Source organism: Rhinatrema bivittatum, chromosome 2 (genome assembly GCF_901001135.1).
Source record: "Rhinatrema bivittatum chromosome 2, aRhiBiv1.1, whole genome shotgun sequence".
NCBI classification, from domain to species: domain Eukaryota; kingdom Metazoa; phylum Chordata; class Amphibia; order Gymnophiona; family Rhinatrematidae; genus Rhinatrema; species Rhinatrema bivittatum.
The window spans coordinates 8,975,124-8,991,727 of record NC_042616.1 but is presented as its reverse complement, the minus strand read 5'-3'; the positions used below and the strand labels follow the sequence as shown (position 1 = coordinate 8,991,727).

At 43.9% G+C, this 16,604-nt stretch overlaps 1 protein-coding gene across 1 annotated transcript in view; it reads left to right on the top strand.

Annotated features, from left to right (window-relative positions):
• The first annotated feature begins 15,325 nt into the window (after window positions 1-15,325).
• LOC115086065 (zonadhesin-like) overlaps window positions 15,326-16,604 on the top strand; it is a 67,446-nt gene continuing 66,167 nt past the window's right edge. The window contains exon 1 of the mRNA XM_029592617.1: window positions 15,326-15,432. The gene's annotated coding sequence lies outside the window, so the exon portion shown is untranslated. The remainder of the gene's footprint in view (window positions 15,433-16,604) is intronic.

The following is a 16,604-nucleotide window of genomic DNA, read 5'->3' as shown; positions in this document are numbered from 1 at the left end:
AATGGCACCACCCCCCATCCCAGACAATGATGCCAAAAACAAATGTAACGAACTAGCTGACTTTTTCCACAACAAAATCGCCAAGCTTATGCAACAATTCCCACCATCCACCTCCCACCCCAACGCCATTCCTAAAAATCCTAATACCACCCTGGACTCCTTCGAAACTAGCTCCCCATCCAAAATAATAACACTGCTAAAGAAAATGAAACCATCTTCACATCCAGCGGACTCCATCCCTACAAAATCTCTTCTGACCATCCCAGACATTATAGCTAAACCACTATCAGAAATCATCAATTGCTCCCTCTCCGATGTATATGTGCCCACCCCCATGAAACAAGCAATCCTCAAACCCATTTTAAAGAAACCTACCCTAGACCCATCAGACCCCTCAAACTTCTGTCCAATCTCTAACCTTCCATTCTTAGCTAAACTTATGGAAAAGGTAGTTAATCTTCAACTCACTGATCACCTGGCAAAACATAATACTTTATTCCCATCCATATTCGGCTTCTGGAAATTCAGTACAGAAACCCTCTTAATATCCCTCACAGATACCATCCTCAAAGGATTAGACAAGGGCCAATCATACATTCTAGCTATGCTAGACGTTTCATCCGCTTTCGACACCATCAGTCACAACATACTAATAAAACGTCTCTCTGAAATAGGTATCGCTGGAATAGCCCTTAGCTGGTTTGAATCCTTTCTCAACAATAGACACTACAATGTCAAAATAGGCAATAATGTATCTTACCCCATTAACTTAACTCATGGGATTCCCCAAGACTCATCCCTCTCCCCGACCCTCTTCAATGTCTTCCTTCTGCCTCTATGCCAACTCCTCGCTGATCTAGGTCTTACATACTATATCTACGTGGACGCTGTCCAAATATTTATCCCCATCACCGAATTCTTACCTAAATCCCTGGGACAACTGCCTCACGTCAATCAATCACCTCCTCTCTAACCTCAACCTTGCACTAAACACGTAAAAAACAGAACGCCTTATCATCTCCCCGGATCACTACAATCCCGCTCCCTCAGACCAATCCTTTACTTTCTCCCAGCATGTAAGAGACCTAGGCGTCATTTTAGACAGCCAGCTCAATCTAAAAATATTTATTAACAACACCACCAAAGACTGCGTCTACAAACTTCAAGTCATAAAGAAACTAAGACCTCTCCTTCATCACAAAGACTTTAGGACAGTCCTCCAAGCCACATTATTCACAAAAATTGACTACTGCAACACTCTACTCTTAGGCCTTCCCACATCTACCATCAGACATCTCCAGATGCTGCAAAACACAGTGGCCAGAATCCTCACCAATTCCCGCAGAACAGAACATATCACGCCAATCCTCAAGGACCTCCACTAGTTGCTGATCCCCTCCAGAATTCTCCATAAGAGCCTCACAATTATGCACAGAACCCTTCACAACCAGGATATTCACTGGCTTAATGATTCCCTTCATTACCATACCTCTAACAGACTCACCAGATCTGCCTACAAAGGATCCCTTTCCACACTCGCTCCCAAACTCACCCAACACATCTCCACCACAGAACGAGTGCTTTCCATAGCTGGACCAACAATATGGAATACTATGCCCCCGGACTTACGCCAAGACATTGTACAAGGACTCTTAAGAAAAAAACTAAAAACTTGGCTGTTCAAACAGGCATATACATAACCTCGCCTCCCCTTTGGTACTATTCTACCAGTTCCACCCCTTCCCTTCACCCCCCCACCCCCCCAACATACAATTGTATTTATTCAAGCTTAAAGTTCATTTATAATTGCCTTTCCTGGGTTCTTGACCCCACTTTTTTATCTTCTCTCCTCTTCCTACCTTGTTCCTTTATCTCCCTGTTACATGTAACTTTTATTTCCCTTTCCTAAGTTACATTTTTATTCCCTGTTCATTGTAAACCGATGTGATATGCAAATGAATGTTGGTATATAAATGTTTAAATAAATAAATAAATAATCAGACAATGAAGCCAAGTGTAGAAACCAATCAGGATCCACTCATAAGTACAACTTAAGTAGCACTATAGAGCATACAATACGGACCCCATATTCTGTCATATTTAAAAAGTTAAAGATAGATGTGTGAATTAAGGTAAACGAAGCTGTTCTCGGACTATGTCATTGACTTCAAGACATTATCCTCAGAGCTTCACTGGGACCAGTGGTGTCTAAGTACAATTTTCCTGGAAGGCTTCAACTTCCGCATAAAGGATGAATTAACAGCCCGCAAACTACCAGAGATGCTGGATTCCTTATCGATCTGGCAGGCAGAATTAATCGCCGCTTGCGGGAGCGTTCGGCTGAGGTCAAGAGCCTCAAGAAGCCATCACCTGGAGGTGTACATCCTCGACCTACCCTAGTTATACAGACTCAACCTGCTTCAATCTCTGAGGAAGACGAGCCCATGCAATTAGGCCGCAGCCATTTAACCAGCAAGGAGAGATGCCACCGCAAGAAGATGTACTGCAGACAACCTGGCCATGTGGTTCAATCTTGCCCTATCTGTCTGGGAAACATGCAGACCTAGGATCTGCGGGAGGACTCTTCCTAGGGCCTACTACACCATCTCCTCCACTTACACTCCCAGACTCACTTATTTTTGAGACTCTGGAATATCAAATGCTTGCACTAGTTGACTCCAGAGCAGGGGGCAATTTTATACTCAAAAGACTGGTTGAGCATCTTCAGATTCCTACCATTCCGAGATCCACCCCACTACTTTTGTCTTCAATCTATGGTGAGCCTCTGCCTGGAGAAGTTTCCTGCTCTATGCAACCTGTATGCCTGTGCACAGGATCTCTTCATACTGAAACTATTTCTTTTTTTTGTTCTCGACAAAGCCATCCATCCCATCGTGCTTGGCCTACCCTGGCTACAAGAACAACCCCCCCCCCCCCCCCTCCAGTTCGACTGGGCCACGTTGGAATTATCACGATGGGGAGCAGCTTGCCACAATTGATGTCTGAAGACGATAACTCCTATGCCTTGCATGGCAACCTCTACCTGCCCACTTGGATTACCGACTTAATATTCCGCGTATCAGGATGTTTTTTCGAAGACCGCAGCAGATATCCTACCACCTCACCTGTCTTTCGACTGGGCAATTAATCTACAACCAGACTCCGAACCCCCTAGAGGTAGAGTTTATCCGCTATCTCTTTCAGAGACTGAGGCAATGTCGCCCTATATAAAAGAAAATCTACAGAAGGGTTTTATCCATCCCTCCAAAAGTCCAGCTGGAGCCGGATTCTTTTTTGTTGGCAAAAAAGATGGATCCCTTCGCCCTTGTATCAATTACAGAGGCCTCAATGAAATCACCATTAAGGACAGATACCCTTTACCTCTGATTTCAGAGTTATTCAATCGACTCCAAGGGGCCAAGATTTTTACAAAGTTGGACTTAAAAGGAGCATACAACTTAGTGCGCATTCATCAAGGGGTTGAGTAGAAGATGGCCTTTAACACTCGTGATGGCCACTTCGAGTATTTAGTGATGCCATTTGGCCTATGTAATGCCCCCACAGTCTTCCAAAATATGATGAATGAGATCCTGCGAGATATGCTTTATCAATTTGTGGTTGTGTATTTGGACGACATACTCATTTTCTCTCGAGATCCACAGAGTCATCAAGTAGATGTCATTAGAGTTCTATAGAGGTTCCGAGAGAACCGCCTTTATGCCAAACTTGAAAAATGAGCATTCCATCAGACGTCTGTTCCTTTTCTGGGCTACATCATATGTGACAAAGGATTTCAGATGGACCCTCAGAAGACTAGAAGCATACAAGCTGGCCACAATCCATAGGGTTCAAAGCTCTCCACCATTTCCTAGGCTTCACAAATTATTACCGCTCATTCATCCACCACTACTCTACCCTGACGGCACCACTCACCGCCATGACCAGAAAAGGAGCCAATCCCTCACAACGGTCTCCTGAGGCTATTGCAGTCTTTCCAAATACTCAAGGAGGCCTTTCTGAAAAAACCTTGCCTTCACCACCCAGATCCACAACAACCGTTTATAGTGGAAGTCGATGCCTCGGATGTCTGAGAAGGAGCAGTGCTTAGCCAGCACAGTGACAGCCATACCCTCCATCCTTGTTTTTTTTTTTTCAACATGATTTTCACCTGCCAAGAGGAACTATGGCATTGGAGATAAAGAGCTGTTGGCTATCAAGCTCGCCTTCGAGGAGTGGCGTCCTTGGTTAGAGGGAGCATAGCACCAGATAACGGTGTTTACAGATCACAAATCTTAGAATATCTGCAACATGTGCAATTACTCAACCATCATCAAGCCAGATGGTCACTCTTTTTCAATCGGTTTGCCTTCCTACTCAAATACTGTCCTGCTGAAAAGAACACAAGGGCAGACGCCCTCTCTCATTCATTCATGCCAGACGATGTCCCAGACATCATTAATCCAGAGAAGATCGTGCTGGCTGCTACCCATGCTATACCAGTGGAGAAAATCATAGTACTTCAGAACCTAAGGAAGAAACTTCTGATGAGGGCACATGATTCTCGTTTAGCCTGTATCCCGGGCAAGCTCATACCTTATCCACTCTGGAAAGATATTATTGGGGGCCTACCATGAAGGAGGATATGAAGATGTATGTTGAATCATGCGCCACCTGTGCCAGACAAAAACCATCGGCCAGTCGCCCGTGGAGCCTTCTACAACCTTTGCTGGGACCCGAGGTACCCTGGATGCATATCAGGACAGACTTCATCATCAACCTACCTCTCTCCAATGGAAACAACACAATATGGGTCATGGTAGACCGCTTCTCAAAGATGGCACACTTCGTGGCCCCAGAATTGGCCAAGCTTGCACGGCATACCCAAGCACATCCTGTCCGATAGAGGCGTGCAATTCACAGCGAGGTTCTGGCAAGCTCTTTGCAAGAAGTTGGACATCGCGCTTGATCTAACGTCAGCATACCACCCTCAATCGAATGGTCAAACCGAAAGAACCAACAGAACTCTCAAGCAGTTCTTACGCTCATACGTCAATTCAAGACAGAGTGATTGGGCAGAACTACTTCCTTAGGCTGAGTTTGCCTTAAACTCTTATCCTTCTGCCACCACTGGATCATCTCCATTCCAGATTGCATATGGCTGACAGCCATTTCCACCTTTACCATTACCTTTGTCAGTACCATCTCCGGCTGCCCAGGCTTCTGCAGAAGAACTTCATCAATCATGGAGTCAGACCAAAGGCCTTCTGGAGAAGACAGGACAACGGGCCAAGAAATGCTATGACGCTCATCACCTACACAACTGACTGAAAATCCTCAGCATAAAATAAAATCCAGATCTGACCGCTGTCTTAATATGATGGTTAAAATTAATATTTGAATTGAGCCATATACCCAAAGTTTAATGGAAGCCACAATAAGTGTTTCACTATTTTCAATACATATTGATCTTGGTATCTGTTCACAGAGCAGGTGCTGAATAAATACAGTTTCAATTTTGGCCACATTGAGAACGAGCTTGTTATGATGCAGCCAATGTTTAATGGCAGTCGTACAGATATAAATCAGTTCACAAGTCACAAGTGTAATATAGTATATACCGGTTCACCTATTTAAACCCTCTCCTTTGAGCCATGACTACCCTCCCACTATCGATGGTTAAGGTTTAATAATAGATGGTTTTTAGATGTTTCTAATAGGGCATCACTAGATGTTGTCACAAAGTGGGTCACTATGAGGAATACTCTCCTTTCGGTTGGAGCACCTTACCAGGACTAAAGGGATTTTACCCATCCAAGCAGTCCCTCAGAGGTAGAGGGGAAAGGCAGAGTTTTTAATATAAAAGTAAGTGATATGGTATTACCACATGTATATTAATTTAAAATTTATTTTTAACAAAGTGATCAAATAAAAACAAATATATTATTTTGCATAGATGTATAAGAAAAACTGGTATCTTTCTCTATACTCATAACCTATTCTTTGCTTATCTAAAATAATACACACATGACTAGGTGTTTCTCTTTTCTTTGTCTTTCAGGTATGAAGTCCTTAAGGACCTCAAATAGAATATATTCAAGAACATATCTTCTGCTTAAAGCTGCCATCAGATAAGTATAAATTGCTCACTGAAGTTCTCATCTCTTGCAACAAATTGTCTCTGGTGTATATTTAAAAGAATTGATCTTTTGTATTTGCTTTATGTCTTTCAGGTTCTCTGGATCAACAAAGCCGAATTTCAGAATGTGTTGGGTAAGTATTTGGGTTTTTTCTTTTCTTTCTTTGTCTGTTTTATATATATATATATCCTCTTTCATTTATTATATTGTTAGATTTTCTCTTTCTTTTCTATTTTTGCTCTTATTTTTTCTTTCTTGCTTTGGCTGATGTTGGTGGTACCATGAATGCTGGTGTGTGCACATACTTATCTCTCCTGTGGTGATCTCGTCGTCAGTTCTTCTTCTATCTCCCTATATACTAACATATCTTCCACAGGCTATTAGACATGTGAGTTCCCTCAGGGTATTTCTCCGACATTTTATTGTAAACTGTGCCTATTTTTTTTTAAAGATAATTAAAAAGCCCTAGCTAAGAGGAAGAAGTGTGCTACGCTCATTTAAGTCTAGTATTCTTTGAAATATAGCACTTTTAACACTATATATATTTTCTGTTTGCTACCTTTTGTAACAAATAAGGCAAAGTGGCCTAGGTAAATAATTGGTATTATTGAGTGATGCTATGAACTGAATGAGGTAATAACCCAGTGGAAGATTGGTGTATATCTTAACTCTCCATTAACCGACTCTCAGACTTTACCTTAACATGGTAAACAATATCTCTGCGAAATTCCATAACTTAGTAAATACCATAAATTTGTAATTTTTTTCTCTCTGTTAAATTCCTATCGACTTTTCACTGCTCCCAGTTGTGTATTTCCCTGTTTTATTGTAACTGCAACGTTTTTCGTTCCGCACCTGTTAATGTTCTTATTGTATCTTCTTTTTACACCCCTTTGTTAATTGTAAACCGGCATGATGTGATACCTATCGCGAATGCCGGTATAGAAAAACACAAAATAAATAAATAAATATCACTGTACAATCAACCACCTTGTTCCCTGAACAAGTTATATTTTCCTCTCTGCGTATATTTCAGTCTTCACACCCACTTCATTAAGCTGCTATAATTGTCCGCATTGCAGCTTTTGTATTAACTTTCCTACTCTCACCTTACCTTTTTCTGGATACAGTGTATTCTATCACAAATTCACAAAACTCATTCACTCTTATTTCCTGTGTGTTCAGTTACTTTCCCCCTTTTAAGGTATTTTGTCACTGAAGAGGCCTCTTAAGTAGAGCACCTTGACAGAGCATCTGTTCCTGTTAAGCTCAGCCTCTCAACTGTCAAGATTCTCAACTGTCTTTTCCTTTTCTGGGTTTCCTGAATCATTGCGCCGTGACATCATCGAGCTCTATTTTTCTTTATTTATACCAGGTGTTCCTTTTTCCCTGCACTGATTAGCCTACTCGAGACATTGGTTTATCTAAATATCGTTTTTAGAATTTTTTCATCATTTTATTTTAATTCAAGAGTGTTTGAATTTCTCTAATGACTTTGTGCTTTTACCAGTTCTGGTAATGTTACGCTGACCTTCTCACTTGTTGCTAATGAAGCTGTACTATGTTTCCCCGGGATACGGCTTTGGAATTCTCTTGGTCTCTATGGTCCCTGTTTTTTATGGGATGCCTTGATCAGTCCACTGGTGTTAGGGAAGGTTGGATGCTACCAATAGTTGTAAAATATTAATTTTACAAGCCGTTAAGCCCGTTAAAACGGGCTACATTACATTTTTTTTCCAGTCCATTTTCTAACACAGCACCCTTCTACACTTTTTCTCCCTCTCTCCCCCTTCCCCTCGTTCACTCCTCCCCTTTCCTCCACTCAGTCTTACTCACCCTCTGTCTCCCACTGCCTCCTTCCCCTCACTCTCACCTCCCTCCCCTTCCCTCAGTCACTCCCACCTCTCTCCCCTTCCCTCAGTCACTCCCCACCCTCTCTCAATCCCATCCCCTCCCCCTCAGCCCTCCTCCACTCCCTTTTTCTCTGCTCCACAACTTCTTACCCTTCCACTTACTCACCTCCCTGTCTCTCACCTCTCCTCATTCTCCCTCTCCCCCTTCACTTACTCACATCCCTGTCTCTCCCCTCTCCCTCATTCTCCCTCTCCCCTCACTCTTCCCCACCCCCCTACCTCCCTCCCACACACTCACCCACTCCTCCCTCCCTCTCACTCAGTCACTCCCTCCCACTCCCTCCCTCCCTCTCACTCAGTCCGTCCGTCCCTCCCTCTCTCTCTCTCCTCCCTCCCTCGCTATTGGCCGCCGCTGCCGCCACCGCCCGCTACCGCCGCCGCCGACGCCACCACCCGACGCTGCCGCTGCCGCTGCCACCCGCTGCCGCCACCCGCTGCCGCTGCCACCGCTGCCACTCGACGCCGCCATGTTTTTTTTTTTCTGACGCTGGCTTAGACCGACGTGCTTGCCCGCACATGCGCGGTAGAGCTGGTCTCTACTGCGCATTTGCGGCACGTCGGTCAACCTTCAATTATTAGGTTGATTTTTGCTGTGGATGTCTAAGAGCATTTTTGTCAATAACAGATAAATTATCCTGCTTTAATATTATTTTCAAAGGTCATTTCCATCCTCAAAAGTCACTTTTTAGCTGACAGTAGACATTTGTTTTTATTATTTAAAATGTTCCATTCCTATCTCAGTTCTACCAGAGTTGAAATCTTCAGGGTCCCTTCTGAAGCACATAATTAAAATTCCCTGGTTTCTAGGGGATTTTAGGGAGTTTAGCCCCTAACTAGCAGGTTCCTCCAAACAGAACTGGTAGCGTTTCTTAAAGTCACCCCTGGAGTCACTATGTCAATGGGAGGAGGAATAGCCTAGTGGTTAGAGCAGCAGACTATGAACCAGGAGACCAGGGTTTGAGTCCTGCTTGTGACCTTGGGCAAGTCACTTTACCCTCCATTGCCTCAGGTCCAAAACTTAGATTGTAAGCCCTCTGGGGATATCTCAATTGAGATCAAATGTCAGTATATAAAAATAATAATAAATAATGTGGGGTCTTTCAGGTGGCCAGGGTCTCCTTTCCTGGCCACCACCTTTATTTTGCCCAAATTCAACTTATTTTTCTCTATTTTTCGGGCCCCCCCCCCCCAGATCACATGTCCCAATGACATCATCACTGATGTCAGGCCAGGCCTGCTCTAACTGACATTGCTGATGTCAGTTAGAGCAGGCCTGGCATCCTAGCCACAGTGCCAGGGCCTTTCTAAGGACCCGACGCTCGTCTCTCCATTTAAAAAAAAAAAAAAAAATTTTTAAATCGTGGTGGTGGTGGTGGCAGTAAGATCGGGGACTCGCCTGATCTTGGTAGAGTCAGTGGTGGCAGGAAGCGGCGGTGACGAGGCTGGCTGGCTGAAGAGGCAGGCAAGACGTTGGGTTAGACCCAAAAAACAAGAAGGCAGACGATCTAAACAAGCTGTTAGAAAAACAAAAAAGGATTAGATGCCAAAGTCTTTTTCAAATCTTTATTGTGGTGGAGACGTATTTAAAATAACTGCCCGACTCAGGCCGAGTTTCACCGTTCATACAACGGCTGCCTCAGGGGCTATGAGTGAATCACAAAAAAATATACACTAGTTAATAAAACAAAATTTAAAACAAGTAAATAACTTGTAAAAATCAATAATTAATAAAATTAAGGTTAAAATTTACCTATGTGTATAAAGGATAGATTCAGCTTAAAATTTTAATATTTTGTAAAAATAACACAACATAAATTCAGCAACGTATTATAAAATATGTTTCCTGTGTAGTTAGTATAGCTGTGTTTAAAAAATGATTGGATAAGTTCTTGGAGGAGAAGTCCATTACCTGCTATTAAGTTCACTTAGAGAATAGCCACTGCCATTAGCAATGGTAACATGGACTAGACTTAGTTTTTGGGTACTTGCCAGGTTCTTATGGCCTGGATTGGCCACTGTTGGAAACAGGATGCTGGGCTTGATGGATCCTTGGTCTGACCCAGTATGGCATGTTCTTATGTTCATGCTACTGACTAGGGGGCACTCCATGAAGTTAGCATGTGGCACATTTAAAACTAATTGGAGAAAGTTCTTTTTCACTCAACGCACAATAAAGCTCTGGAATTTGTTGCCAGAGGATGTGGTTAGTGCAGTTAGTGTAACTGGGTTCAAAAAAGGTTTGGATAAGTTCTTGGAGGAGAAGTCCATTACCTGGTATTAATCAATTATACTTAGGTAATAGCCACTGCTATTAATTGCATCAGTAGCATGCCTGATGGGAGGAGCATCAAATAGAAGTAGACTCCGAAGGCGGAGTTAGCAATCTGTTAGTGATCTAACTCCTCAGGGGGAGGAGTTAGCAATCTTGTTATGAATCTGCTAGCTCTGAGGCAGGAGTTAGTAAACTGTTATGGATCTAACTCCTTAGGGGAATGAGTTAGCAGTCTGTTAGGATATGGCTCCTATGGAAGGAGGAGTTATCAATATCAGCGGAGTGCTTGGAGAGAGCGCTCATCTGTAGAGAAATGTAGATAGGTGAATCCTTGGGCTGATGGCAGATGACAGCGCCCCCAGGAGGATATCCTGAGAGGGACCACCGGCTAGGCTGGGTATGGAGACAGACACAGATAGTTCTTTTATTACACAGGTTAGTAGAACTACCAGAGGTGGCAGTAGTGAGCTGATGTGCCCGGCAGGGCTGAAGTCCCTCTGGAACTGGAACAGCGATCCCAGGGTTGCTGAGCTGTAGAAAGACTTCAGATAGTGAGGAGACAGGGTAAGCTGTGTTCATAGTCAGAACTAGATGGTAAATCCCACATAAGGACGCTCAGTAGCTGGAAAGGGTTAGGCCCTCAAGGAGCGAGTACCTGGTTCCAGGGAAAGCTCAGAGAGAGCAAAGATAACTCACGAATGTCTGTATCTGCGATAGCTTCCAGGCAGTAGAGAGTCTTCAGAGTGTCCAGGAACATGGGCCCTCGCGGAGCGAGTACCGGTTCCTGTCAGCAATCTGAAATAGAGAAAGAGAGCGAGGCCCCCGAGGAGCGGGTACCCCTGGTAAGTCCGAGGAGGCAGAGTAGCAGGAACGAATCCCGTTTCCTTGCTAACTCAATATGTTAGCAATTACTGAGACCTTTTATACTGGAAGCGGATGATGTCAATTCAGGGGAACGCCCCCGAGGTTCGCGCCCTTGCTGGTACATACATTGGAGCGTACGCGCGTCCTACGTCATCAGGCAACATGGCGGACCACAGCGTCGTGCCGGTCCGGATACGCCGGAGAGAGAGGCAGGAAGATGACACAGCCGTAGCCGTCCATCAGACCTGGAGGGAGTCACCACACAGGTAGAGAGGGCGGAGTGAGGGCATCGAGCAGCGATGGACGCAACACACATCCTCTGCAACAAATTCCAGAGCTTAATTGTGCGTTGAGTGAAAAAGAACTTTCTCCGATTAGTTTTAAATGTGCCCCATGCTAACTTCATGGAGTGCCCCCTAGTCTTTCTACTATTCGAAAGAGTAAATAACCAATTCACATCTACCCATTCTAGACCTCTCATGATTTTAAACACCTCTATCATATCCCCCCTCAGTCGTCTCTTCTCCAAGCTGAAAAGTCCTAACCTCTTTAGTCGTTCCTCATAGGGGAACTGTTCCATCCCCTTTATCATTTTGGTTGCCCTTCTCTGTACCTTCTCCATCACAATTATATCTTTTTTTGAGATGCGGCGACCAGAATTGTACACAGTATTCAAGGTGTGGTCTCACCATGGAGCGATACAGAGGCATTATGACATTTTCCGTTTTATTCACCATTCCCTTTCTAATAATTCCCAACATTCTGTTTGCTTTTTTGACTGCCGCAGCACACTGAGCCGACGATTTCAATGTGTTATCCACTATGATGCCTAGATCTCTTTCCTGAGTGGTAGCACCTAATATGGAACCTAACATCGTGTAACTACAGCACGGGTTATTTTTCCCTATATGCATCACCTTGCACTTATCCACATTAAATTTCATCTGCCATTTAGATGCCCAATCTTCCAGTCTTGCAAGGTCCTCCTGTAATATATCACAGTCCGCTTGTGATTTAACTACTTTGTATAATTTTGTATCGTCCGCAAATTTGATAACCTCACTCGTCGTATTCCTTTCCAGGTCATTTATATAAATATATTGAAAAGCACTGGTCCAAGTACAGGTCCCTGAGGCACTCCACTGTTTACTCTTTTCCACTGAGAAAACTGACCAATTAATCCTACTCTCTGTTTCCTGTCTTTTATTTATTTATTTAAACGTTTTTATATACCGGCATTTGTCGAAACATCATATCGGTTTACATGGAACTGAACATGGAAAGTACAAAAACAGGGTGGATCGGAACTGGGGGGAGTAACTTGTACAGAATTAATGGGGAACAGTATATACAGTAGATACGAGGATAAAGTCATAATTACAAGGGTATAGTCATGTTATGTACAAATGTGCAGTGCAGTTCGTGGAAATACAAGGGTACCATGATGTTCATAAAAGGGTAAGTAAAGGGAGAGGGGATTTAGGGGTAGAATATAAGGAGGTTATAGGAGGAAGGAGGTAGTGGGGGGAACATTGCAGAAGGGAAGGTTACAAGGGCTTCTGCAAGTGTCGAGGGAAGTGGAAAGGGGGGTGTGTGGGGGTGGAAGGGGTGGTACTATTCATTTATTTATTTATTTATTTATTTTGAACTTTTATATACCGACGTTTATGTACACAATTACATATCACATTGGTTTACTGTGAAACGTATATAGCATAACAGCTTTACAGAGAACAAGGGTTACAAAGAACTCGGATCCAGTATTCCGGGAAGGCTTGTTTGAATAGCCAAGTCTTCAGTTGTTTTTTTTGAATGTTTGTGTACTTGGCTCTAGCCGAAGATCTTTTAAAACAGTTTGTAATCCACAAAACAACATCGCCTCCTATCCCATGACTTTTTAATTTTCTTAGAAGCCTCTCATGAGGGACTTTGTCAAACGCCTTCTGAAACTCCAAATACACTACATCTACCGGTTCACCTTTATCCACATGTTTATTAACCCCTTCAAAAAAATGAAGCAGATTTGTTAGGCAAGACTTCCCTTGGGTAAATCCATGTTGACTTTGTCCCATTAAATCATGTCTTTCTATATGCTCTACGATTTTGATCTTGAGAATAGTTTCCACTATTTTTCCCTGCACTGAAGTCAGGCTCACTGGTCTATAGTTACCCGCATCACCCCTGGAGCCCTTTTTAAATATTGGGGTTACATTGGCCACCCTCCAGTCTTCAGGTACAATGGATGATTTTAATGATAGGTAAAAAATTTAAACTAATAGATCAGAAATTTCATTTTTTAGTTCCTTCAGTACCCTAGGATGCATACCATCCGGTCCAGGTGATTTGCTACTCTTTAGTTTGTCAATCTGGCCTACAACGTCTTCCAGGTTCACAGTGATTTCATTCAGTTCGTCTGACTCATCACCCTTGAAAACTACCTCCGAAACCGGTATCTCCCCAACATCCTCATTAGTAAACACGGAAGCAAAGAATTCATTTAGTCTTTCTGCAATGGCCTTATCTTCCCTAAGAGCCCCTTTAACCCCTCGGCCATCTAACAGTCCAACAGATTCCCTCACAGGTTTCTTGCTTCGGATATATTTTTTAAAGTTTTATTATGAGTTTTTGTCTCTATGGCCAAATAGCTCAACGCTCCCCCAATTGTATAGTTGAAACCAGTTTTCTGGGTACCCCAGTGAATCATAGATTTGGATTTTAAAATATTATATAGCAAATATAGCTTCACCTAGCCAGCAAACACTAAATTCAAGCAGTAAACCAGAGAAAGGACAGCAGATTATATCTGGGGAGGGCAATGCCCTCATACCCTCTCCCAAACTCTGTCCATGGGCAACAGCAGGAGTTGTGTTTAAGCAGTGTCACCTCCTGCTGCTGCAGGGCAAAAGATGCAAGATTGGCGCAGCAGCAGTGGTAGATGATATTTGCTGAAATGCGACTCCTGTTGCAATCGGGGGGGGTGGGGCGATTTAAGGAGGAGCATCTTGCACAGCACGGCGTTGCTTTAATGGCACTGAATCGGCTTTGGATTGGGAAAGAGTTTGGTTTATCCATGCCCAATCTGATGTATAAAACTGGGGTGGCAAGTGCCATCCCATAGCAACGCCTTTGTTTCCAGCCCTGTCTATCTTTGGTTCCATGAATATAACAGAAACGTCCCTAAATGAAAGCATTTACCCGGTTCCATATGAACTTTAAGATCACTCACAAGGTAATATACATAAGGGTGCTTTGTCCTATCTGGTGATCCCATCCCCAAGTGGCCCAGAGATGTGACTTGTGGGCCTGTCTGTACAGGAGGGGAGCGGCTGCATGAAGGAGGAGAGCAGGTCTGCACTGGTCTACCTCATCCACTGGATAAGAGAGCAGAGCGGCTCTTCTCTTCTCACTCAGATAAGAACAGCCCTCTGCTTCCTGCTGCATGCTCTCCCCTCCACAAGCAGAGAAGAAACGATCCCTAATGTTGCCACCACCACCACCGTGTTGTATTTCAGGGATGGGGTCAGCAGGGCGATGAGTTGTGTCTGTTTTATGCCAAGCACATCGCTTAGCCCTGAGAGCAGAACGTTCCACTTTGATCTCATCAGAGCACAAAACCTTCTCTCACGTGTGTGCAGTGTTCCCGAAGTGATTCTTTGCAAATACTGTGCAGCACGTCACATGGATTTTCCTTATTGCCTCCTTCCCAGACGGGCCATGTTTGTGGAATCATTTTGAAATTGTTGAACAGTCAATATTTTCCTCAGTTTCTAGCTTTACCCTCAGTTCCCCAATACTGAAGATCCTCTGTGCCTGACCATGACTTCCCCACCTGTTCTTGTCCCAGGCTTCACCCCCCACTCCCTCACCACCAGAAATCCTCTTTGCCTGTCCCAGGCTTTACCCCGCATTCCCCACCACTGGAGATCGCATGCTTACCCCAGGCATCTTGAATTCTGACAGTGCTGTGATGCTGTTTCATGCAGACACAGCCCTTTCTGTGATGAGATAACCTATGCGGAGAAGTAAGTGATTCACTGAGGGATTGCAGCATCCATGTCTATGCATAATATCCTGCTGAGGTACAAAAGTCTTTTCAAGGCACTGCCAGCAGAGAGGAAATATACCCCACAGATTATTGGTTACTGACTGGCACCACCCATGGGATCCCAGTTATAAATCCTGGGAGCTTTCAGGAGCTTTTCAGATGTGTTTTAGCTTGTGAAGACGAGATCCTCAGAAGCTGGAGGTAGGACACTGTCCCCTTTTATTTCTGCCGCTGTGTAAGGATCAGATAGAAGTCCTGCAGTGTTTCCTGGGCTCGCTGTGTCTCAGATCAGTAGTGCAATGATCTATTTCACTTAATGACTCTTTCCAGACTGTGCTACTCTTTTTATCAGACTGTGTTGGGATGACCTGGACAGGATAGGGTTAAAGCTTGTCTATTTCTGAAAATGCTGGCTGTAGGGGAAAAGCTGCAGTGAGCGGCAGCATTAATTGCTGGCCACAGGGGAGGCCACTTATGGCCCTGTTCTGGCTCATGGGGGCTCTCTGGGTGCAGGACCTGGTAAGGCTGAGAGGGAGCGAGCTCACGGCTGCCTTTGGGGTAGGTTATGTCGCTGTTTTGTAAAGGTCTTCCCTTTTATTTAATCACTTTGACAGCAACTTTCCAACCCTATGCAGAAGTGTAAATCTGTGGGTAACTTCTACCTGCAGACTTTGTCAGCTTTCAAAGGGAAAACCTTCTCTTTGAAACCTGAGGCAGAGAAAGTGCCTGCGCACATCTGCAGCTGCTGCTTGCTCGGAGACTTTCCCCAACACAATGGGACTATGTGCTAACCCCAGCTGACTCCAGGAACATGTAACCGTACACATGTACGGGCTGTGCACGCATACTCTCGTAATCAGAGAGAGCATTTCTGCCTGTAACGCCCACAGAAACCCCCCCTATAGATGCTTTACCTTCACAATGCATGTAAAATTTCTCACGCCAATAAAGTCATCTGAATCTAAGTCTCCACAAGAGGGACTCCCTGGGGAGATGCAGATTCTTAGTTATAAATTTGCACAATTACCAGGCTGCAGGATTTGCAGCAGGGCAGTAACTGATTACAATGAAGTTATTTGTGCAAATCCTGTCCTGATTTCTGGCTTCTGATTAGGGCACCCGGAATGATTTATTACTCTATAGTGCATCTCAGCGTACGCAGAGATGTACAAAAATACAAGATTTGCCACTTGAATCAACACAGAAATACCAATCCAACACATGCAGAGCTGGCAGTTCATCCACAATACCAGCTCAACACAAACACCTCTGAGAGATCATCCACAATATCAGTGCAACATATGCATTAGTGAGGATCATCCACAATACCAGACCAACACACTCACATCTGGGAGATCATCCACAATATCAGT